This window comes from Pseudophryne corroboree, chromosome 2, assembly GCF_028390025.1.
Source record: "Pseudophryne corroboree isolate aPseCor3 chromosome 2, aPseCor3.hap2, whole genome shotgun sequence".
NCBI lineage: Eukaryota > Metazoa > Chordata > Amphibia > Anura > Myobatrachidae > Pseudophryne > Pseudophryne corroboree.
Window position 1 is genome coordinate 90,688,719 of NC_086445.1, and position 23,074 is coordinate 90,711,792.

At 50.7% G+C, this 23,074-nt stretch overlaps 1 protein-coding gene across 2 annotated transcripts in view; it reads left to right on the top strand.

The window, feature by feature from the left end:
- ARHGAP42 (Rho GTPase activating protein 42) overlaps positions 1–23,074 on the top strand; it is a 615,245-nt gene that overhangs the window by 583,719 nt on the left and 8,452 nt on the right. The window lies entirely within an intron of this gene.

Below are 23,074 nucleotides of genomic sequence, written 5' to 3' on the forward strand. Positions count from 1 at the left end.
TCCATGCACTAGCAATAGTGGGACGTAATACGGCCCTTGATGCAGCATATATTGATTTAAGTGTGTTATCAATTTTTCTATCAGCCAGCTCCTTTAAGGCGGTAGATCCCGGTACAGGTAAAACCACCCTTTTTGAGAGTCTGGATACAGATGCGTCAACAATCGGCGGGTTTTCCCATTTTTTTCTATCCTCCTCAGGGAAAGGAAAAGCCACCAGAATCCTCTTAGGCAGGGGTGGCCAACCAGTCAGAGACACAGAGCCAAAAAATCTTGTTAGGTATGTCAAAGAGCCGACATCAAGCTGGAGGCGCGTGTGCAAAAGTGGGGTGTGACCTTGTGCCTGCTAGGCCACACCCCTGGTATAAAATACAATGAAAAGTCCAGATCCACATAAAATACATTTTAAAGCGAGAATCAACATAAAATACATTGAAAAAGACACTTCCACATAAAATAATAAAAAAATCCAGAATCACATAAAATATATTGAAAAAGCCATATTCACGTAATACACTTCAGCTCCTTCATGTGTCACTCCAGCCTGCTCCCCCATGTGTCAATGTGTCACTCCAGCCAGCACCCTCCTGTGTCACTCCAGTCAAATCCCCATTGTGTCTCTCCTGCCAGAATTCTCCTTTGTCACTCCAGCCAGCTCCCCATTGTGTCACTCCTGCCAGCACCCTCATGTATCACTCCAGTCAGCTCCCCTATTATGTCTCTCCTGCCAGGATCCTTCTGTGTCACTACAGCCAGCTCCCCCTTGTATCACTCCAGCCCACCCTCATATGTCACTACAGCCCAGTATCTGGCTCCTTCAGTTTTCAGTCGCCGTGGTGCTGCTGTATGTCTGGTTGGAGTGCACCAGTTTCCAGGATCTGTTGTGGTCAGGTGACTTTGAGTATCGGGAGCCACATTTGAATAAAGAAAGAGCCACATGCGGCTCAAGAGCCACAGGTTGGCCACGGTTGCTCTTAGGGATCTGAAACTACTTTTCAGGGTTTTCCCGTGCTTTTTGCTGCGGGGTACACTGGGGTCCACAAGGAAAGACATAGGGGTGTAGAGTAGGATCTTGATCTGAGGCACCAACAGGCTCAAAAGCTTTGACTGTTCCCAAAATGCATAGCGCCGCCTCCTCTATAACCTGCACAGGAGCTCAGTTTTGTAGTTGGTGCCGCAGATAGCAGGCACATAACAGATGGGCTGCTCTGGGCAGCCCTAAGAAGAGCTTTTTTGAGAAGAAAAGTGAAGACCTCAAGGGCTGCAGCAGTGTATACATGTCTAGTGACATTCACTGCTGCAGCTCCATCTCTCCCCAGCGGCGCTGTACACTCCCGAGCCCTGGTTGCCGGGTACCTACAGCGGAGGCTCCGGATTTCTTCACGTTAGACACACACGGCTGGGACTGTCCAAGATCGCGTGGTCGGGCTTCGGGAGGTGGTAAGTGGGTCCCGCTTGCGGGACCCGGTCTTTATCGCGATCCGGCGCGGTCGGTGGGAGGCGGGCCGTGCGCGCTGGCGGTGGACACTGTGGCAGTACAGGCGATCCCACTAGATCACCAGGGCATGGGTGCAGGTCAGGTTTTCCCTTAAAACCTTTTTGTGTGTAGCCCGCAGTACCTGGTGGTTTTGCCAGCAGAGGGGATAAGGCTTAGACCTGGAGCCCTTCCCCCAGCCCCAGGGCGCCATTTCCAGCAAATGTTCCCGCCCTGGAGCTGCATATCTGTCTCTCCCTCACTCCCTGTCAGTGTTTGGGCGCCATTTCTCTCAGCTACACTGTTCCTGGGACTGTTTGGGCAAATCCCCCTGTGTAAAGCCGCCTGGTTGTCAGCGCTGTGACTTTACATGACACTTAAGTATTCTACATGTCAATTAGACAGTGTTAGTTAAGAAAGAGTGCATTTAGTCAGGGTTCTCTGGTACAAGTACCCTGTGATATACATCCAGTTCTTACTGTGCAGTGTTATATCTATTGACTACATAGCTATATATATATAAGCTGGTCCAGTGCAGTATTATTGTTAGTAATAACCACTGCATTGTATAACTGTGACTATACAGAATGTGTGTGCATTAGCTTGCTGAGTGGTTTCCATTTCGTGTCTCTCACTCAACTTGCTATCCCTATATTCTATAACCTGAGGGAGCTTGGTGCGTCAGGTTTTATAATTATATAGGATTTTCACAAGATATACTTTAATACGTATTTTTCTCTGTGATTTTAGTCACCATATCTCTCCTGTATCTCTGCTTGTGCTGACTACACTGCACAGGGGTTTGGGTAAGAGGTATTGTGCTGCTGACAATTGTACTGTGTTACCTGATACTGCAAGTTATATCAGGGGCTGAACACTGCCATTGTTGCTGAAGCCACAGATCCCTTTGAGGAGACTATAGCAGCTGTGGGCTCTGGTTCTGGGGGCTCCTTGCCCCCCAGTGGGACTGTGGCAACGGGGGTACATAATGACCCACCATGGGCTACTTTCTCCACGCTTCTACAAACGCTAGTTACTAAACTAACACCCTCTATGGGACCTCCTATGCCTGTGCAACCGTATGTGGTCCCCGCAGCTAACCCGCCGTGGGCGGATCATTTATCTGCTCAATTGAAAAAGTTTATCCAGTCCTTGACTACTAAAAAGTCTGACCCTCGCTCGCCTAAGACCAAGGGGTCCTCTAAGCGAGCTCTTATCTCCTCACAATCCACTGCTGTCACTGACACCTCATCTGATGAAGATGGCGCTTACACTGACCCCACAGATTCTGACACAGATACTGCTAATGGGGAGGGTAGTTCACATGTGGATGTTCCTGATCATTTGGAGGCTATTAAGTTAATTTTACAGATTACGGATGATCCCGAGCCATCCGCCCCTCCTAAGAAACCAGATAGGTTCAAGCGTTAGAAGGTGGTTAAACAAGTTTTACCTCACTCTGACCACCTAGCGGATATACGTCAGGAACCCTGGGGAAACCCGGGAAAGAAGTTTGTGCCTCAAAAGAAGATGCTGGCTCACTATCCCCTCGTGCCAGAGCTGTCTAAAAATTGGGAAACGCCTCCTCCAGTAGACTCACATGTGGCTAGGATGGTGGTTTCCTCAGCTCTACCTGTCACTACCATCACGTCTCTAAAAGAGCCTATGGATAAACGTGTGGAGGGTTGTCTGAAAGCGATTTACACCCTCACGGATGCTTCACAAAGGCCCACTATTGCAGCAACATGAGCTGCAGAGGCTATTGAAGCATGGGCCCTAGAGTTGGAAGCTGAAATCTCTTCTGACCATGCTAGACAATGCTTGTCATATATTGTCACAGCTTCTCACTATATTAAAGAGGCGGCTTCTGATGCCGGTATTCTAGATGCCAAGGCCTCTACTACATCAGTCCTGGCTCGCCGGATATTGTGGCTGAGATCCTGGTCTGTGGATCTGGACTCTAGAAAACCCTGGAGGTACTCCCTTTCAAGGGAGATATTCTGTTTGGGGAGGACTTAAATAAAGTAGTGGCTGACTTGGCTACTGCCAAAACTGCCTGTCTGCCAAGTACCGCTCCTTCTGTGTTGAAGGCTAAAGGTACGTCCTTTCGCCCCTTTCGTCCTTTAGGTAAAGCAAAAGGTCAGGCGTACAACAAGTAGGCCTGCACTTCCAAACCTGGTAAGCCGAAGCCCAAAAGAGCCTGGGCTACCCGTCAGCCAGCTTCCTAGATGGATAAGCCTGCCGCATGACGGGGCGGGCCTCCCCCTGGGGGATCCCAGGGTGGGGGGCCGGCTTATAGGGTATACCCTGGAATGGTTGAAGACCACTTCAGATGCCTGGGTACGGGAAGTCGTCACTCGAGGTTACGCCATAGCCTTCAAAAACCGTCCCCCTCATCGATTTTGCCTGACAGACGTCCCTTTGGACCAGACTAAGGCAAACACTCTACATTCGGTGGTACAGACCCTCCTGGATACAGGAGTCATAGTACAGGTGCCTCTTGCTCAGAGGGGTCGGGGGTACTATTCTCCGCTGTTTCTGGTCCCGTAACCGAATGGGTCCTCCAGGCCCATTCTCAACCTCAAGGCATTGAACAGGTTTGTGAAGGTTTCCAAGTTCCGAATGGAAACCCTTCGCTCAGTAGTTCTGGCCTTGGAACCTGGGGACTACATGGTCTCCCTGGACATACAGGATGCTTACCTGCATATTCCTATAGCAGTGTCACATCAGCAATACCTGAGGTTTGCGATTGGCAACCTCCATTACCAGTTTCGGGCGTTACCTTTTGGTTTAACTACGGCTCTGCGAGTCTTCACCAAAGTTATGGCGGTGATGACGGTGGTACTCCGCCGTCAAGGGGTCAGGATACTGCCGTATCTGGACGACTTGTTAATCCTGGCAAAATCCCCAGAACTTCTCCTGCGTCATCTGGATATGACTGTCCGGTTTCTACAAGCCCACGGGTGGCTCATCAACTGGAAGAAATCCTCCCTTGTCCCTGCTCAGAGCAAGTTGCACCTGGGAGCGCTACTGGACACTCACAACCAGCGGTTGTTCTTGTCTCAGGAGAAAGTCCTGAAGCTTCAGGACAGGATTCGTTGCTTCCTTTCTCCTCCGCAAGTGTCGATACATTCGGCGATGCAGGTGCTGGGCCTCATGGTATCAGCATTCGACATGGTGGAGTATGCTCAATTCCATTCTCGCCCCCTCCAGAGGCTGATTCTAGCCAAGTGGGACGGCCTGCCTCACCGGATCAGGTCTCACATGATCTCATTGACTCCGGAGGTACGTCTGTCGCTGCACTGGTGGCTCCAGGACCAACAATTGAGCAGGGGCCGTCCCTTCTGGATATCCGACTGGGTCCTGTTGACGACAGATTCCAGTCTGAGAGGTTGGGGAGCGGTGCTGGAGCAACACTCCCTTCAGGGTCGGTGGACCATGGAGGAATCTCTCCTCTCGATCAACATTCTGGAATTGTGGGCGGTCTTCAATACGTTGAACCTGGCCCAGCATTTAATTCAGAACCGGCCTGTCCAAGTACAGTCGGACAACGCCACCACAGTGGCTTACATAAATCATCAAGGCGGCACTCAAAGCCGTTTGGCAATGAAGGAAGTCTCACGGATTCTACATTGGGCGGAACGCCATCTACCGGCCATATCGGCAATATTCATTCCGGGGGTCCTGAATTGGGAAGCGGACTTTCTCAGTCGTCAGGACGTACACGCCGGAGAGTGGGGCCTCCATCCAGAAGTGTTTCAACTCCTAGTGGAAAAGTGGGGCCTTCCAGTCGTAGATCTGATGGCGTCTCGACACAATCACAAGGTTCCGGTCTTCGGAGCAAGGACAAGGGATCCTCAAGCATCATTCGTGGATGCGCTGACGGTGCTGTGGCGGTTTCGGCTGCCGTACGTGTTCCCTCCGGTGTCACTCCTGCCCAGGGTAATTCGGAAGTTCAAGCAAGAAAGAGGAATTCTGCTTCCTTCTCATAGCTCCAGCGTGGCCCAGACGGCATTGGTACTCAGACCTGCAGGGCCTATTGTCAGAGCGTCCAATTCTACTTCCACAACGCTCAGACCTCCTCGTTCAGGGCCCCTGTGTCTACCAGGACCTAACCCGGGTGTCTTGGACGGCGTGGCTCTTGAAGCTTCCGTCTTAAGGGCTAAAGGGTTTTCTGAGGCGGTCATTCAAACTATGTTGCGGGCCCGGAAACCGTCTTCTGCTCGGATTTACTATAGGGTCTGCCATTCTTACTTTGTTTGGTGCGCATCTAACAATTATGACGCTTCCAAGTTTAGTATAGCCAAGTTGTTGGCCTTTCTTCAGCAGTGCCTGACTTAGGCCTGCGTCTGGCCTCCCTCGAGGTTCACATATCTGCCTTGTCGGTGTGGTTTCAGAGAAAGATTGCGACCTTACCTGATGTGCATACCTTTACTCAGGGCATATCCAACCTCCCTATGTCCCGCTTGTGGCTCCTTGGGACTTGTCGGTGGTTTTGGAGGCGCTACAAGGGGTGGTCTTCAGTATGCCGACTGACGGGATCCCGGCGCACAGTATACCGGCGCCGGGATCCCAACAGCCGGCATACCGACACTTATTCTCCCTCGTCGGGGTCCACGACTCCCCTGGAGGGAGAATAAAATAGTGTGGCGCGCGTAGCGCGCCACCATGCCCGTAGCGTGGCGAGCGCAGCAAGCCCGCAAGGGGCTCATTTGCGCTCGCCACACTGTCGGTAAGCCGGCGGTCGGGCTCCCGGCGCCGGTATGCTGGTCGCCGGGAGCCCGACCGCCGGCATATCGTAGTGAACCCGCTACAAGAGTCTCCGTTTGAACCTCTTGTTTCAGCTGATCTTAAGTGGCTTTCCCTTAAGGTGGTGTTTCTGCTGGCTATTGCTTCAGCTAGAAGAGTGTCGGATGTGGGTGCCTTGTCTTGTAGTTCCCCATATCTGATATTTCACCGTGACCAGGCGGTCCTTAGGACTCGTCCCGGATATCTACCTAAGGTGGTTTCTTCGTTTCACCTTAACCAGGAGATTGTGGTTCCGGCCCTTTTATCTCCTGACTTGTCTCCCAAAGAGTGGTCTTTGGATGTGGTACGGGCTCTCCGTATCTATGTGAAGAGAACTGCTTCTGTTAGGAAATCTGATTCTCTCTTCATTCTGTTTGGGTTTCACAAACGGGGCTGGCCTGCTCATAAGCAGACTTTGGCCAGATGGATAAGAATGGTGATTGCACATGCTTATGTGAGGGCTGGTCTGTCAGCTCCTGCTCACATTACGGCCCATTCTACTCGGTCTGTTGGACCTTCTTGGGCGGCTCGCCGTGGTGCGACCCTTGAACAATTGTGCAAGACGGCTACGTGTTCCTCCGTGAACACGTTCATAAGGTTCTATGCCTTCGATACTGCCGCTTCCCAGGATGCTTCCTTTGGACGCCGGGTTCTTGTGCCCGCTACAGTGCGTCCCCTCCCATAAGGAACTGCTTTAGGACATCCCCTATGTCTTTCCTTGTGGAGCCCAGTGTACCCCGCAGCAGAAAACGAGTTTTATGGTAAGAACTTACCTTTGTTAAAACTCTTTCTGCGAGGTACACTGGGCTCCACAAGGTGCCCACCCTGACGCACGTAACTTCTTTGGGTTGGTATGGCATTAGCCACTGACACTTCTCCTGTCGTGAGAGTGTGGTGTATGTGGCTACTAACCGTTGTCGTCTCTTTTCCTGCTACTGCATTGGGCTGGTTAACTAAAAACTGAGCTCCTGTGCAGGGAGGCGGGGTTATAGAGGAGGTGGCGCTATGCATCTTGGGAACAGTCAAAGCTTTTGAGCCTGTTGGTGCCTCGGATCAAGATCCTACTCTACACCCCTATGTATTTCCTTGCGGCGCCCAGTGTACCTCGCAGAAAGAGTTTTAACAAAGGTAAGTTCTTACCATAAAACTCGTTTTTTCAAATATAGCATTCAGCTGACGCAGGGAAGGTTAGCGAGGTTTTTTTATTTTCAGTGAAAAAAGCCTCCTCAACCTGCTCAGGTATGGTAACATTTACATTTAACACATCCCTGATAGCCCCTATCAACAATTGCGCCCCCCTTGCAAGAGATGCGGACCCCCGCAACACATCCCCATCACCGTCTGTAGTGTCAGAATCGGTATCCGTGTCGTCTTGTGTGACATGCACAAGCGCATGTTTGTGGGTGTATATAGTGGGGTGTCCTGAGGTACCAGACACAGGCCATACTGCCATAGAGCTCTGTAATACCTGGGTTGCAGATTCATTACTAGCAATCCTGTCAGAAATCTGAGAAATCCAAGCTTTGATAGAGGAAAACCACTCTGGTTCCCTTGCTGGTATCTGTGCTAAACCAGTGCTAACCTGATTACATGGAATGGGATCATCCTGGGAGGATAAATCCTCTGCAGCAAAATGACACAGTGTCCCTGGACATAGCTAAAGGTGACCCCAAACACTCCACACACACACAGGTGGGGGTAGACAGAGTTTCCCCCCCAAGAATGGCAAGAGAGAGACAGAGATTGGAGCCAACCCACACACAGCGCCTTGTAACAAGGAGAAAAATCCCTGTCAGCGCTGACTGTGCTCCTTAATAGGAAACACAGTCTAATAACAGCCTCCCCTCCCTTCTACAACCCCCTGGTACCGTGTGCAGTAAGCTGGAGTTGCTGTGGAGGGACCAGAATCTTCCTCACAGTGCTTGTATGCAGGAAAATGGCGCTGGAACGCTGATGGGTCCGCTCTGAGGAGAAGCTCCGCCCCCGTAATGGCGCTGTCTTCCCGCTCTTCAGGTAATTATACTGGCCTGAGGAAAAGTTGCTGGCTGAGATCCCTGGACCCCGACAGGCTTGCTGACCAGTGTGGGGGGTCGGCGCTGGCCCAGGGTGCCCCTCACAGCGCCGCACTATGTGCCTCTGGTAACATCACCGGAGCGCGGTTAATACCGCGCTCCCAACCCCATTGCCCCCATCTTCACACCAGCCCCACGCTTGCCAGGGGGGGGGGGGGGGGGGTCGGTGACTAACTCACCACTGTCTTCAGCTCTGTAAGGGGTCGGCGGCATGCTGCTGGGGCGAGCGGTTCCCTTGTGTCGTAGACCGATCAGGCCCCTCTGGAGCTCAGTGTCCAGTCAGCGGAGTCAGTGGCTCAGACCCCGCAGGGCGGACACTTCTCCCCCCTTAGTCCCACGTTGCAGGGAGGCTGTTGCCAGCAGCCTCCCTGTAAAATAATAAACTCTAAAAAAAGCTTTTTCTAAGAAAGCTCAGGAGAGCTCCCCTAGCTGTGACCGGCTCTTCCGGGCACATTTTCTAAACTGAGTCTGGTAGGAGGGCCATAGAGGAGCCAGCCCACACTCTTAAACTCTTAAAGTGCCAATGTCTCCTGGTGGACCAGCCTATACCCCATGGTACTAATGTGGACCCCAGCATCCTCTAGGACGTTAAAAAAGAAATGTATTGTACCTTCAGAGGAAAGGATTTCTAGAGGGGGGATTGCGATGCTTTATTTTAGAGCGAGTATGACCAGCATCACTATAGTATGTCGATTGCATACTACAAAGTGCAGTGTATATAATACTTCAGACATATCATAGTCAAGCAGACAGGGGTTTCCAGTTGCCTGGACACTCCTCTTGACCAATAGTATATAATACCATTTTACTAGGTCGGTGGCCACAGCATGCGGCCTGTGTGTGTGTGGATCTGAACCTTCAGTCAGTGCACTGGACCAGGGAGCATTTACCAAGAAAAAGAGACAGGTTTCTTACCATGAGGGGGAGACTGTATGGCTAGAAAGCTCAGTTCTGTCTCCTACTGGTTATACTATGTATGTAGTATATGGTATATTTATTATGGGAACCTTTTCCCCACCACTTACAGTATGTTATTATTGAGATAAATATGTTTAGTACAGAAAGTTTGTATTTTAGACTATTTCCTCTACAGCCTACACTATAGACCAGTGTCTTCTCAACTTGGTCTTCAGGGACCATTATGCCGCTTCCAAACTTAGAGCCAGGAATTTGCCGGGTCTAGCAGCCAGCAAAATCCTGTGTCTCAGCCCTGACTCTGGTAAGGGTCAGGTATTTGGGACTTTGTTCCGGATTGTTTGCTTTCACATTAAGCAACATCCCGGGTTACTGCGCATGTACATACAAATTCAGTAACACAGGATTTTGCTTCTAGTGGCAAAGGGTTATAGTGCTTGTTTTACAGATCTCCCCGTTATCACAATTTAAATAATTATCACCATCAGTGGATCTTATAAAATATGTCAGCTAGTAATGATTACACCTGTGCACCAACTAGGAGATCTGGAAAACATTCTCCCACCTCATGATGAAACACCTGTCTATTATTGCTGGTAGCTGTTCTCTGGTCGGGTGCACTGATTGAGCTCTCAGATACACCCACACAGTATACTTTGTTGGAGAACATGCTGTTACTGGGCATGTGCACCATCTCTAATATCACATGTTGTGGATGCAGCTGTAGTAAAATCATTTCATAGACGACTGCTGCGATCAATAGTCAAGCTGTTGCCCGAGCCCCTATAACCTCAGCTTTGTCTCTGCCCTCTGCAGTCTTATTGGCCCACACCTAAACTGAACAGAGATGCCTGTCAGGCAATTAAATTAGGATTTGCTGTCCTGCGTTCAGATAGTCACCGCCTCCACGAGGAGTGTAAATTCGCTGTGCAAGTGTGCGATTGCATGTGTGTACGGCGAGCTGCTAAAATTCACTTTGTGCAGTCTGTGCGGAGCCCAGGCCTTACTCCTACAGTGCGATCACATCAGGCTGATCAGGGCCGGTGCTGATGTCAGGCAACCTCCCTGCAAACTCTTGGGAATGCCTACGTTTTCTGCTGCGGGGTACACTGGGCTCCACAAGGATTAACCTCGGGGTATAGAGTAGGATCTTGATCCGATGCACCAACAGGCTCAAAGCTTTGACCTTCTTCCCAAGATGCATAGCGCCGCCTCCTATATCACCCCGCCTCCGTGCACAGAAGCTCAGTTTGTAAGTTGGTGCCATGCAGTAAGCAGGCAAGCAACAGGGGGGTGGGGGGGGGGGGGGGGCTGGCTTTGCAGCCCATATTATAGCTTGAATTGAAGAAAAAAGAAAATCTTTGAAGACTTCAAGGGCTGCAGCTTTTATGTATGTCATAGGACATTGCTGCAGCTCCATCACTCCCCCAGCGGCTCTGTATACTCCCGCACCCTGGTTGCCGGGTAACAACAGCGGAGGCTCCGGTGTCTTTCCTGTCAGTCACACACACCCGCCGCTGCCCTCCAGGATCGCGTGGCCGCAGGTACAAGGGGAGGTAAGGGCTCTCTTTGGCCCGTTATTACCGCGATCCGGCACGGCCGTGGGATGCGGGCCGCGCACGCTGGAGTGGACACTGTAACTGAGCAGCCGCTCCACTAGTCGCCGGGACCCTGGGCACAGGTGGGGGTTTTTCCTCTTATAAAACCCCATTTCTCTAACGTCCTAGTGGATGCTGGGAACTCCGTAAGGACCATGGGGAATAGCGGGCTCCAAAGGAGGCTGGGCACTCTAGAAAGATTTAGGACTACCTGGTGTGCACTGGCTCCTCCCACTATGACCCTCCTCCAAGCCTCAGTTAGATTTCGTGCCCGGCCGAGGTTGGATGCACACTAGGGGCTCTCCTGAGCCCTTAGAAAGAAAGTATAGTTTTAGGTTTTTTATTTTCAGTGAGACCTGCTGGCAACAGGCTCACTGCAGCGAGGGACTAAGGGGAGAAGAAGCGAACTCGCCTGCTTGCAGCCGGATTGGGCTTCTTAGGCTACTGGACACCATTAGCTCCAGAGGGATCGACCGCAGGCCCAGTCCTTGGTGTTCGGTCCCGGAGCCGCGCCGCCGTCCCCCTTACAGAGCCAGAAGCAAGAAGAGGTCCGGAAAAATGGCGGCAGAAGACATCAGTCTTCACCAAGGTAGCGCACAGCACTGCAGCTGTGCGCCATTGCTCCTCATGCACACTTCACACTCCGGTCACTGAGGGTGCAGGGCGCTTGGGGGGGGGCGCCCTGAGCTGCAATAAAAACACCTTGGCTGGCAAAAATACCACAATATATAGCCCTAGAGGCTATATATGTGGTAAATTCCCCTGCCAGAATCCAGAAAAAAGCGGGAGAATAGGCCGCGGAAAAGGGGCGGAGCTATCTCCCTCAGACACACTGGCGCCATTTCTCCTTCACAGATCCGCTGGAAGGAAGCTCCCTGGCTCTCCCCTGCAGTCTACACTTCAGAACAGGGTAAAAACAGAGAGGGGGGGCACTAAAATTGGGCGCAATACATATATAATATAAAAAGCAGCTATAGGGGACATAACTCAGTTAGTCCCTGCATTATATAGCGCTCTGGTGTGTGCTGGCATACTCTCACTCTGTCCCCTCAAAGGGCTTTTGTGGGTCCTGTCCTCATTCGGAGCATTCCTTGTGTGTGTGCGGTGTGTCGGTACGGCTGTGTCGACATGTTTGCTGAGGATAATGATGTGGAGGCGGAGCAGATGCCTTTAGAAGGGATGTCACCCCCTGCGGGGCAGACACCTGAGTGGATGGGCTTATGGAAAGTAATGAGTGCACGTATAGACTCCTTATATAAGAAAATCGACGACATGCCAAATGTGGGACAGCCGACTTCTCAGCTCGTGCCTGCCCAGGCGTCGCATGGGTCGTCAGGGGCTCTAAAACGCCCGCTACCTCAAGCAGACCCAGATGTCGACACTGATACTGACACCAGTGTCGACGACGATGAGTCAAACCTGATGCCCACTAAGGCCATTCACTGTATGATTGAGGCAATGAAAGAGGTGTTAAACATTTCTGATATAACTACTGGTACCACTAAAAAGGGTATTATGTTTGGAGAGAAAAAACTACCCCTAGTTTTTCCCCCATCAGATGAATTAAATGAAGTGTGTGAAGAAGCGTGGGCTTTCCCTGATAAAAAATTGGTAATTCCTAAGAAGGTACTAATGGCGTTCCCTTTCCCGCCAGAGGATAGGTCACGTTTGGAAACACTCCCTAGAGTGGATAAAGCGCTCACACGTTTGTCTAAAAAGGTGGCACTACCGTCTCCGGATACGGCCGCCCTCAAGGAACCTGCTGATAGAAAGCAGGAGGCGATCCTGAAGTCTGTATATACACACACAGGCATTATACTTAGGCCAGCTATTGCGTCAGCTTGGATGTGCAGTGCTGCCGCTGCTTGGTCAGATAAACTGTCAGAAAATATTGACACATTAGACAGAGACACGATCCTGTTAACCGTAGACCATATAAAAGACTCAGTCTTATATATGAGAGATGCACAGAGGGAAATCTGCCGACTGGCATCTAAAGTAAGTGCATTGTCCATTTCTGCTAGGAGAGGCTTATGGACTCGCCAGTGGACAGGAGATGCAGATTCTAAAAAGCACATGGAAGTGTTGCCATATAAGGGTGAGGAATTATTTGGGGATGGTCTCTCGGACCTAGTTTCCACAGCAACGTCTGGGAAGTCAGCATTTTTACCCCATGTCCCCTCACAGCCTAAGAAGGCGCCGTTTTATCAGGTTCAGTCCTTTCGGACCCAGAAAAACAGGCGTGGAAAAGGCGGGTCTTTTCTGTCCAGAGGCAGAGGTAGGGGAAAAAGGCTGCAACAAACAGCAGGTTCCCAGGAGCAAAAGTCCTCCCCCGCTTCCTCTTCCAAGTCCGCCGCATGACGGTGGGGCTCCACAGGCGGAGCCAGGTACGGTGGGGGGTCGCCTCAAAAATTTCAGCGATCAGTGGGTTCGCTCACAGGTGGATCCCTGGATCCTGCAAATAGTATCTCAGGGGTACAAGCTGGAATTCGAGGCGTCCCCACCCCACCGGTTCCTAAAATCTGCCTTGCCAATTGCTCCCTCAGACAGGGAGGCAGTGCTAACGGCAATTCACAAGCTGTATTCTCAGCAGGTGATAATCAAGGTACCCCTACTTCAACAAGGCCGGGGTTATTATTCCACACTATTTGTGGTACCGAAACCGGACGGTTCGGTGAGACCCATTCTAAATTTGAAATCCTTGAACACATACATAAAGAAATTCAAGTTCAAGATGGAATCGCTCAGGGCGGTTATTGCAAGCCTGGACGAGGGGGATTACATGGTATCCCTGGACATCAAGGATGCTTACTTGCATGTCCCCATTTACCATCCTCACCAGGAGTACCTCAGATTTGTGGTACAGGATTGCCATTACCAATTCCAGACGCTGCCGTTTGGACTGTCCACGGCACCGAGGGTATTTACCAAGGTTATGGCGGAAATGATGATACTCCTTCGAAGAAAGGGAGTTTTAATTATCCCGTACTTGGACGATCTCCTAATAAAAGCGAGGTCCAAGGAACAGTTGTTGGTGGGAGTAGCACTATCCCAGGAAGTGCTGCACCAGCACGGCTGGATTCTGAATATCCCAAAGTCACAGCTGGTTCCGACGACACGGCTACTGTTCCTGGGTATGATTCTGGATACAGTCCAGAGAAAAGTGTTTCTCCCGGAGGAGAAAGCCAGGGAGTTGTCATCTCTAGTCAGAGACCTCCTGAAACCAAAACAGGTATCAGTGCATCACTGCACGCGGGTCCTGGGAAAGATGGTGGCTTCTTACGAAGCAATTCCCTTCGGCAGGTTCCATGCCAGAATCTTTCAGTGGGACCTGTTGGACCAGTGGTCCGGATCGCATCTTCAGATGCATCGCTTAATAACCCTGTCTCCAAGAACCAGGGTGTCTCTACTGTGGTGGCTGCAGAGTGCTCATCTTCTAGAGGGCCGCAGGTTCGGCATACAGGACTGGGTCCTGGTGACCACGGATGCCAGCCTTCGAGGCTGGGGGGCAGTCACACAGGGAAGAAACTTCCAAGGACTATGGTCGAGTCAGGAGACTTCCCTTCACATAAATATTCTGGAACTAAGGGCCATCTACAAGGCCCTAAGTCAAGCAAAATCCCTGCTCCTACACCAGCCGGTGCTGATCCAGTCAGACAACATCACGGCAGTCGCCCATGTAAATCGACAGGGCGGCATAAGAAGCAGGATGGCGATGGCAGAAGCCACAAAAATTCTCCGATGGGCGGAGAATCATGTACTAGCACTGTCAGCAGTGTTCATTCCGGGAGTGGACAACTGGGAAGCAGACTTCCTCAGCAGACACGACCTCCACCCGGGGGAGTGGGGACTTCACCCAGAAGTCTTCCAGATGCTGGTAAACCGTTGGGAAAAACCACAGGTGGACATGATGGCGTCCCGTCTCAACAAAAAGTTAAAAAAATATTGCGCCAGGTCAAGGGACCCTCAGGCGATAGCTGTGGACGCTCTAGTAACACTGTGGGTGTACCAGTCGGTTTATGTGTTCCCTCCTCTGCCTCTCATTTCAAAGGTATTGAGAATAATAAGAAAGCGAGGAGTAAACACAATTCTCGTGGTTCCGGATTGGCCAAGACGAGCGTGGTACCCGGAACTTCAAGAGATGCTCTCAGAGGACCCGTGGCCTCTACCGCTCAGACAGGACCTGCTACAGCAGGGGCCCTGTCTGTTCCAAGACTTACCGCGGCTGCGTTTGACGGCATGGCGGTTGAACACCGGATCCTAAAGGAAAAGGGTATTCCGGAAGAAGTCATTCCTACGCTTATTAAGGCCAGGAAAGATGTTACGGCAACGCATTATCACCGCATATGGCGAAAATATGTTGCATGGTGCGAGGCCAATAAGGCCCCAACAGAGGAATTTCAACTAGGTCGATTTCTGCATTTCCTGCAAGCAGGAGTGGATATGGGCCTAAAACTAGGCTCCATTAAAGTACAGATCTCGGCTCTGTCGATTTTCTTTCAAAAAGAACTAGCTTCAGTACCTGAAGTTCAGACTTTTGTAAAAGGAGTGCTGCATATTCAGCCCCCGTTTGTGCCTCCAGTGGCACCTCGGGATCTCAACATGATGTTGAGTTTCTTAAAATCACATTGGTTTGAGCCACTAAAAACCGTGGATCTGAAATATCTCACGTGGAAAGTGGTCATGTTATTAGCCTTGGCTTCAGCCAGGCGAGTGTCAGAATTGGCGGCTTTATCATGTAAAAGCCCTTATCTGATTTTCCATATGGATAGGGCAGAGTTGAGGACTCGTCCCCAATTTCTCCCTAAGGTGGTGTCAGCGTTTCACCTGAACCAGCCTATTGTGGTGCCGGCGGCTACTAGTGAATTGGAGGACTCCAAGTTGCTAGACGTTGTCAGGGCCCTGAAAATATATGTTTCCAGGACGGCTGGAGTCAGAAAATCTGACTCGCTGTTTATCCTGTATGCACCCAACAAGTTGGGTGCTCCTGCTTCTAAGCAGTCTATTGCTCGCTGGATTTGTAGTACAATTCAGCTTGCACATTCTGTGGCAGGCATGCCACAGCCAAAATCTGTAAAGGCCCATTCCACAAGGAAGGTGGGCTCATCTTGGGCGGCTGCCCGAGGGGTCTCGGCTTTACAACTTTGCCGAGCAGCTACTTGGTCAGGGGCAAATACGTTTGCAAAATTCTACAAATTTGATACCCTGGCTGAGGAGGACATGGAGTTCTCTCATTCGGTGCTACAGAGTCATCCGCACTCTCCCGCCCGTTTGGGAGCTTTGGTATAATCCCCATGGTCCTTACGGAGTTCCCAGCATCCACTAGGACGTTAGAGAAAATAAGAATTTACTCACCGGTAATTCTATTTCTCGTAGTCCGTAGTGGATGCTGGGCGCCCATCCCAAGTGCGGATTGTCTGCAATACTTGTAAATAGTTATTGTTAACAAAAGGGTTATTGTTGAGCCATCTGTTGAGAGGCTCAGTTGTTTTCATACTGTCAAACTGGATATTGTATCACGAGTTGTACGGTGTGATTGGTGTGGCTGGTAAGAGTCTTACCCGGGATTCTAAATCCTTCCTTATTATGTCTGCTCGTCCGGGCACGGTGTCCTAACTGAGGCTTGGAGGAGGGTCATAGTGGGAGGAGCCAGTGCACACCAGGTAGTCCTAAATCTTTCTAGAGTGCCAGACTCCTTCGGAGCCCGCTATTCCCCATGGTCCTTACGGAGTTCCCAGCATCCACTACGGACTACGAGAAATAGAATTACCGGTGAGTAAATTCTTATTTTTTACATAGCCCGCAGCGCCCGGTGGGGAAGCCAGCAGGGGGATAAGGCCTAACCTGTAGCCCCTCCCCCAGCCCCAGAGCGCCATTTCAGTGAATGTTCCAGCCCTGGAGCAGGACCGCTACCTCCGCCTTTGTGCAAGGAGGAACAGGAGGAGCACTGCCATAGCCCTGCAAAATGACCTCCAGCAAGCCACAAATGTGCATGTGTCTACTCAAACGATCAGAAACAGACTCCATGAGGGTGGTATGAGGGCCCGACGTCCACAGGTGGGGGTTGTACTTACAGCCCAACACCGTGCAGGACGCTTGGCATTTGCCAGAGGACACCAAGATTGGCAAATTCGCCACTGGCGTCCTGTGCTCTTCACAGATGAAAGCAGGTTCTCACTGAGCACATGTGACAGACGTGACAGAGTCTGGAGACGCCAAGGAGAACGTTCTACTGCCTGCAACATCTTCCAGCATGACCGGTTTGTCAGTGGGTCAGTAATGGTGTGGGTGGCATTTCTTTGGGGGGCCGCACAGCCCTCCATGTGCTCGCCAGAGGTAGCCTGACTGCCATTAGGTACCGAGATGAGATCCTCAGACCCCTTGTGAGACCATATGCTGGTGCGGTTGGCCCTGGGTTCCTCCTAATGCAAGACAATGCTAGACCTCATGTGGCTGGAGTGTGTCAGCAGTTCCTGCAAGACGAAGGCATTGATGCTATGGACTGGCCCGCCCGTTCCCCAGACCTGAATCCAATTGAGCACATCTGGGACATAATGTCTCGCTCCATCCACCAATGCCACGTTGCACCACAGACTGTCCAGGAGTTGGCGGATGCTTTAGTCCAGGTCTGGGAGGAGATCCCTCAGGAGACCATCTGCCACCTCATCAGGAGCATGCCCAGGCGTTGTAGGGAGGTCATACAGGCACATGGAGGCCACACACACTACTGAGCCTCATTTTGACTTGTTTTAAGTACATTACATCAAAGTTGGATCAGCCTGTAGTGTGTTTTTCCACTTTAATTTTGAGGGTGACTCCAAATCCAGACCTCCATGGGTTAATAAATTTGATTTCCATTGATAATTTTTGTGTTATTTTGTTGTCGGCACATTCAACTATGTAAAGAACAAAGTATTTAATAAGAATATTTTTATTCATTCAGATCTAGGATGTGTTGTTTAAGTGTTCCCTTTATTTTTTTGAGCAGTGTATATACAGTATAGCCATACTGAGTATTACTTTGTATTGCTAGTCCAGTGCAGTTTTATGGTATATAATTTCTGCATGGTATGTTTGTGACTATATATGTGTGTGTGTGCATGTAGCTGCTGTGTGGCTGCCATTTCGGGTATTTCACTCAGCTTGCTACTCCTATATTCTGTAACCTGTGGGGGCTAAGTGTGTCAGGTTTTCTAATATAATATAGGTATTTCACAAGATATACTTACTGTGTATTTTTCTTTGTGATTTATAGCCACCATATATCTCTAGGATTCCCAGTTTGTGCTGACAGGAAAGTCACACTGCACTGGGAGTTCTTGCTAGGTATATTGCTGCTAAGAATTGTACCGGGTTGCCCAATATTGTGCTTACTAGTATGTCAGCTACACGAGGCAATGGAGCTGGGGCTTCTCCCACATTGCGTGGTGGTGATGCCGCTGACATTTTGGAGGAGAATGTGGCAGCAGAAAGTTCAGGTTCAGGGGGTTCCTCACCCCCGAGTGGGTTGGTAGCACCGGGGGCAACAAATGACCCACCTTGGGCTACCTTTTCCACGCTGTTAAACACGCTTGTAACTAAACTGGCCACCTGTGCCAATGCAGCAGTTTATGGTCCCTGCAATTAATCCGCCATGGGCAGATCAAATCTCCATTCAGTTACAGCAATTGAACCGGTCACTGACTAAATCTAACTCTCACTCTCGCCCACCTAAGACTAAAATGTCTTCTAAACAGGCCATTACCTCTTCACAATCCACTGCTATCCTGGACACATCCTCTGAGGAGGATGGTGCATATACCAACCCCACAGACACTGACTCAGATGCTTCTGATGGGGAAGGGGAAGTCAATGGTGGATGTACCTGATTTGATTGAGGCTATCAGGCTCATTCTTCAGGTCTCTGATGAACCTGAGCCTACGGCAGTCTCTAGAAATCCAGACAGATTTAAACGTAAGAAGGTGGTTAAACAAGTTTTACCTCATTCTCAACACCTGTCTGACATACGTCAGGAATCATGGGATAATCCGGGAACGGAAATCACACCGCATAAGAGACTGTTGTTTCGATATCCTCTCTCTGTGGAGCTATGTAAAAAATTGGGAAACTCCTCCCCCTGTAGATTCTCATGTGGCATGCATGGTAGTTTCCTCTGCTATGCTAGTAACTACCGTCCCCTCTCTGAAGGAACCGACGGATAGACGTGTGGAGGGTTGTTTGAATGCGATTTACACCCTAACGGGGGCTGTGCATAGGCCAACCATTGCAGCAACGTGGGCTGCTGAAGCGGTTGAGGCATGGGCTCAGGAGCTCGAGACGGAGCTGCCTTCCAACACATCTGAGCATGCTCGACAATGTCTCTCGTATATTACCACGGCTTCTCTGTACCTTAAGGAGGCGCCTCCGATGCCGGGGTGCTGGCGGCCAAGGCTGCTATTCCATTTGTCTTGGCCAGACGTATCCTTTGGTTGAGATCCTGGTCGGTGGATATGGATTCCAAGAAAACCCTCGAGGTGCTTCCTTTCAAGGGAGACATTCTCTTTGGAGAAGACCTCAATAAGATTGTGGCTGATCTGGCTACTGCTAAAACAGCTTGCCTAGCTAGTACGGCTCCTTCCACGCAGAAGGCTAAAAGTACTTTCCCTCGGCCCTTTCGTCCTCCAGGTAAAGCAAAAGGTCAGGCGTACCCAAAGCAAGCACGTACTTCCAGACCTGCCAAGCCCAGACCGAAGCGGCCCTGGGCTGCCCGTCAGCCTGCTTACAAAACTAGCAAGCCTGCCGCATGACGGGACGGGCCTCCCTCTGGGGAATCCCAGGGTGGGGGGTCGACTTCTAGGTTTTTGCCAGGAATGGTTGAAGACCACTTCCGAAGCCTGGGCAAGGGAAGTCGTCGCTCGAGGTTACGCCGTACCCTTCAAGAATCGTCCCCCACATCGATTTTGCCTGACAGATGTTACTCTGGACCCGGTAAAGGCAAACGCTCTGCATTCGGTGGTGCATTCCCTCCTGACCACAGGAGTGGTAGTACAGGTGCTTCTGACTCAGAGAGGCAAGGGGTACTATTCACCGCTGTTTCTAGTCCCGAAACCGAACGGGTACTCTCGGCCCATTCTCAATCTAAAGTCCTTGAAAAAGTATGTGCGGGTTTCCAAGTTCCGTATGGAAACTATGCGCTCTATTGTTCTGGCCTTGGAGCCTGGGGACTATATGGTCTCCGTGGACATACAGAATGCCTACCTGCGTATTCCTATTGCAGTGTCTCATCAGCAGTACCTGAGGTTTGCAGTGGACAACCTTCATTACCAATTTCGGGCGTTACCCTTTGGTTTGACAACGGCTCCCCGAGTTTTCACCAAAGTAATGGCGGTCGTGATGGCTACACTCCGCCGTCAAGGGGTCAAGATCCTACCGTACTTGGACGATTTGTTGATCCTGGCAAATTCCCCAGACCTTCTCCTGTGTCATCTAGATCTGACGGTCCAGTTCATGAAAGCCCACGGGTGGCTAATCAACTGGAAGAAATCCTCCCTAGCTCCTGCTCGGAGCATGGTATACCTCGGAGCGTTATTGGACACTCACAACCAACGGTTGTTCTTGTCTCAGGAGAAAGTCCTGAAGCTTCAGGACAGGATTCGATGCTCCCTATCTCGTCCGCAAGTGTCGATACATTCGGCAATGCAAGTGCTAGGTCTCATGGTGTCGGCTTTCGACATGGTGTAGTACGATCAATTCCATTCTCGCCCTCTGCAGAAGTTAATTCTGACCAAGTGGGACGCCCTGCCTCACCATATCAGATCTCACATGATCTCCTTGTCTCCGGAGGTCCGCCTGTCACTGAGCTGGTGGCTTCAGGATCAACAATTGAGCAGGGACCATCCCTTCTGGATATCCAACTGGGTCCTGCTGACCACGGATGCCAGTCTGAGAGGTTGGGGCGCGGTGTTAGAACAACACTCTCTTCAGGGTCGGTGGACCAAGGAGGAGTCTCTACTTCTGATAAATATTCTGGAACTGCTGCAGTGTTCAATGCGTTGCCAATGGCCCTGCATCTAATACGGAACAGACCTAAGTACTATCAGACAACGCCACCACGGTGGCGTACATCAAACATCAAGGCGGCACTCGAAGCCGCACTGCGATGAGGGAAGTATCACAGATTCTTCAGTGGGCAGAACGCCATCTGCCGGCCATATCCGCAGTGTTCATTCCGGTGGTCTTAAACTGGGAAGCGGACTTTCTCAGTCGTCAGGACATACACGCCGTAGAATGGATCCTCCATCCAGAGGTGTTTCAACTCCTCGTGGATAAGTGGGGCCTTCCAGATGTGCACCTGATGGCGTCTCGACACAATCACAAGGTTCCGGTCTTTGGAGCAAGGACAAGGGATCCTCAAGCAGCGTTCATGGATGCTCTGTCAATCCCATAGAACTATCGGCTGCCGTATGTGTTCCCTCCGGTGTCACTCCTGCCCAGAGTAATACGGAAGTTCAAGCAAGAAGGAGGAAACCTACTTCTGGTCGCTCCAGCGTGGCCCAGGCGGCACTGGTTCTCTGATCTACAGGGTCTCTCGTTGGATCGTTCCCTTCTACTTCCACAATGACCAGACCTCCTTGTTCAGGGCTCTTGTGTTTACCAGGGCTTGGCCCGTCTGGCTTTGACGGCATGGCTCTTGAAGCTTCCGTCCTGAGGGCCAAGAGTTTTTCTGAGGCGGTCGTTCAAACTATGTTGAAGGCCCGTAAGCCGGCTTCTGCTCGGATGTACCATAGGGTCTGGAATGCTTACTTTACTTGGTGTGCGTCTCACAATCATGAAGTTTTCAAGTTTAGCACGGCCAAACTATTGGCCTTCCTGCAACAGGGCCTGGACTTAGGCCTTCATCTGGCCTCACTCAAGTTTCTCATTTCTGCCTTGTCGGTTTGGTTTCAGAGAAAGATTGCAGCGTGTTGCAAATTCAGCCTCCTTATGTACTGCCTGTGGCCCCTTGGGATCTGTCGGTGGTTCTGGATGCCTTGCAAGAGTTTCCGTTTGAACCTCTTGCATCTGTGGACCTTAAGTGGCTCTCCCTTAAGGTTTTGTTTTTGCTGGCTATCGCTTCAGCTAGAAGGGTCTCGGACTTGGGTGCCTTATCCTGTAAGTCCCCCCATTTGATTTTTCACCATGACCAGGCGGTTCTGCGAATGCGACCAGGTTATTTACCCAAAGTGGTGTCTTCCTTCCACCTTAACCAGGAGAATGTGGTTCCGGCCTTTAATTCTCCTGAGTTGTCTCCCTCAAAGAACGATCTTTGGATGTGGTACGGGCTCTCCGTATCTCTGTGAAGAGAATATCCTCCATTAGGAAATCTGATTCTCTTTTTGTACTGTTTGGTTTTCACAAACGTGGCTGGCCTGCTTCCTAGCAGATCCTGGCCAGATGGATTAGAATGGTGATTGCACATGCTTTATGTACAGGCTGGTCGTCCAGCTCCTGCTCCCATTGAAGCCATTCTACTCTGTCAGTTGGACATTCTTGGGCGGCCCACCGTGGTATGACCCTTGAACAATTGTGCAAGGCGGCTACGTGATCCTCAGTGAACATGTTTATAAGGTTCTATGCCTTCGATATTTCCGCCTCCCAGGATGCTTCCTTTGGACGCCGGGTTCTTGTGACTGCTACAGTGCGTCCCCTCCCATAAGGAACTGCTTTAGGACATCCCCGATGTTAATCCTTGTGGAACCCAGTGTACCCCGCAGCAGAAAAATTAGATTTATGGTAAGAACTTACCGTGGTTAAATCTCTTTCTGCGAGGTACACTGGGCTCCACAAGGCGCCCACCCTGAAGCACTTTGCTTCTTTGGGTTGGTATGGCATTAGCCGCTGACACCCTCCCCTGTGGTGAGTGTGTGGTCTATGTGGATACTCATGTTTGTCGTCTCTGGTACCTGCTATTGCATTGGGCTGGTTAACGAAACTGAGCTTCTGTGCACGCAGGCAGGGTGATATAGGAGGCGGCGCTATGCATCTTGGGAAGAAGGTCAAAGCTTTGAGCCTGTTGGGGCCTCGGATCAAGATCCTACTCTACATCCCGATGTTAAGCCTTGTGGAGCCCAGTGTACCTCGCAGAAAGAGATTTAACCATGGTAAGTTCTTACTATAAATCTCGTTTTTCCAGACACTCCCAATAAACGATCAGTTAGCACACACTAACGGCCTCCTCGTGTCAATGACCTTGTGAAAGCCCGTGCAAACT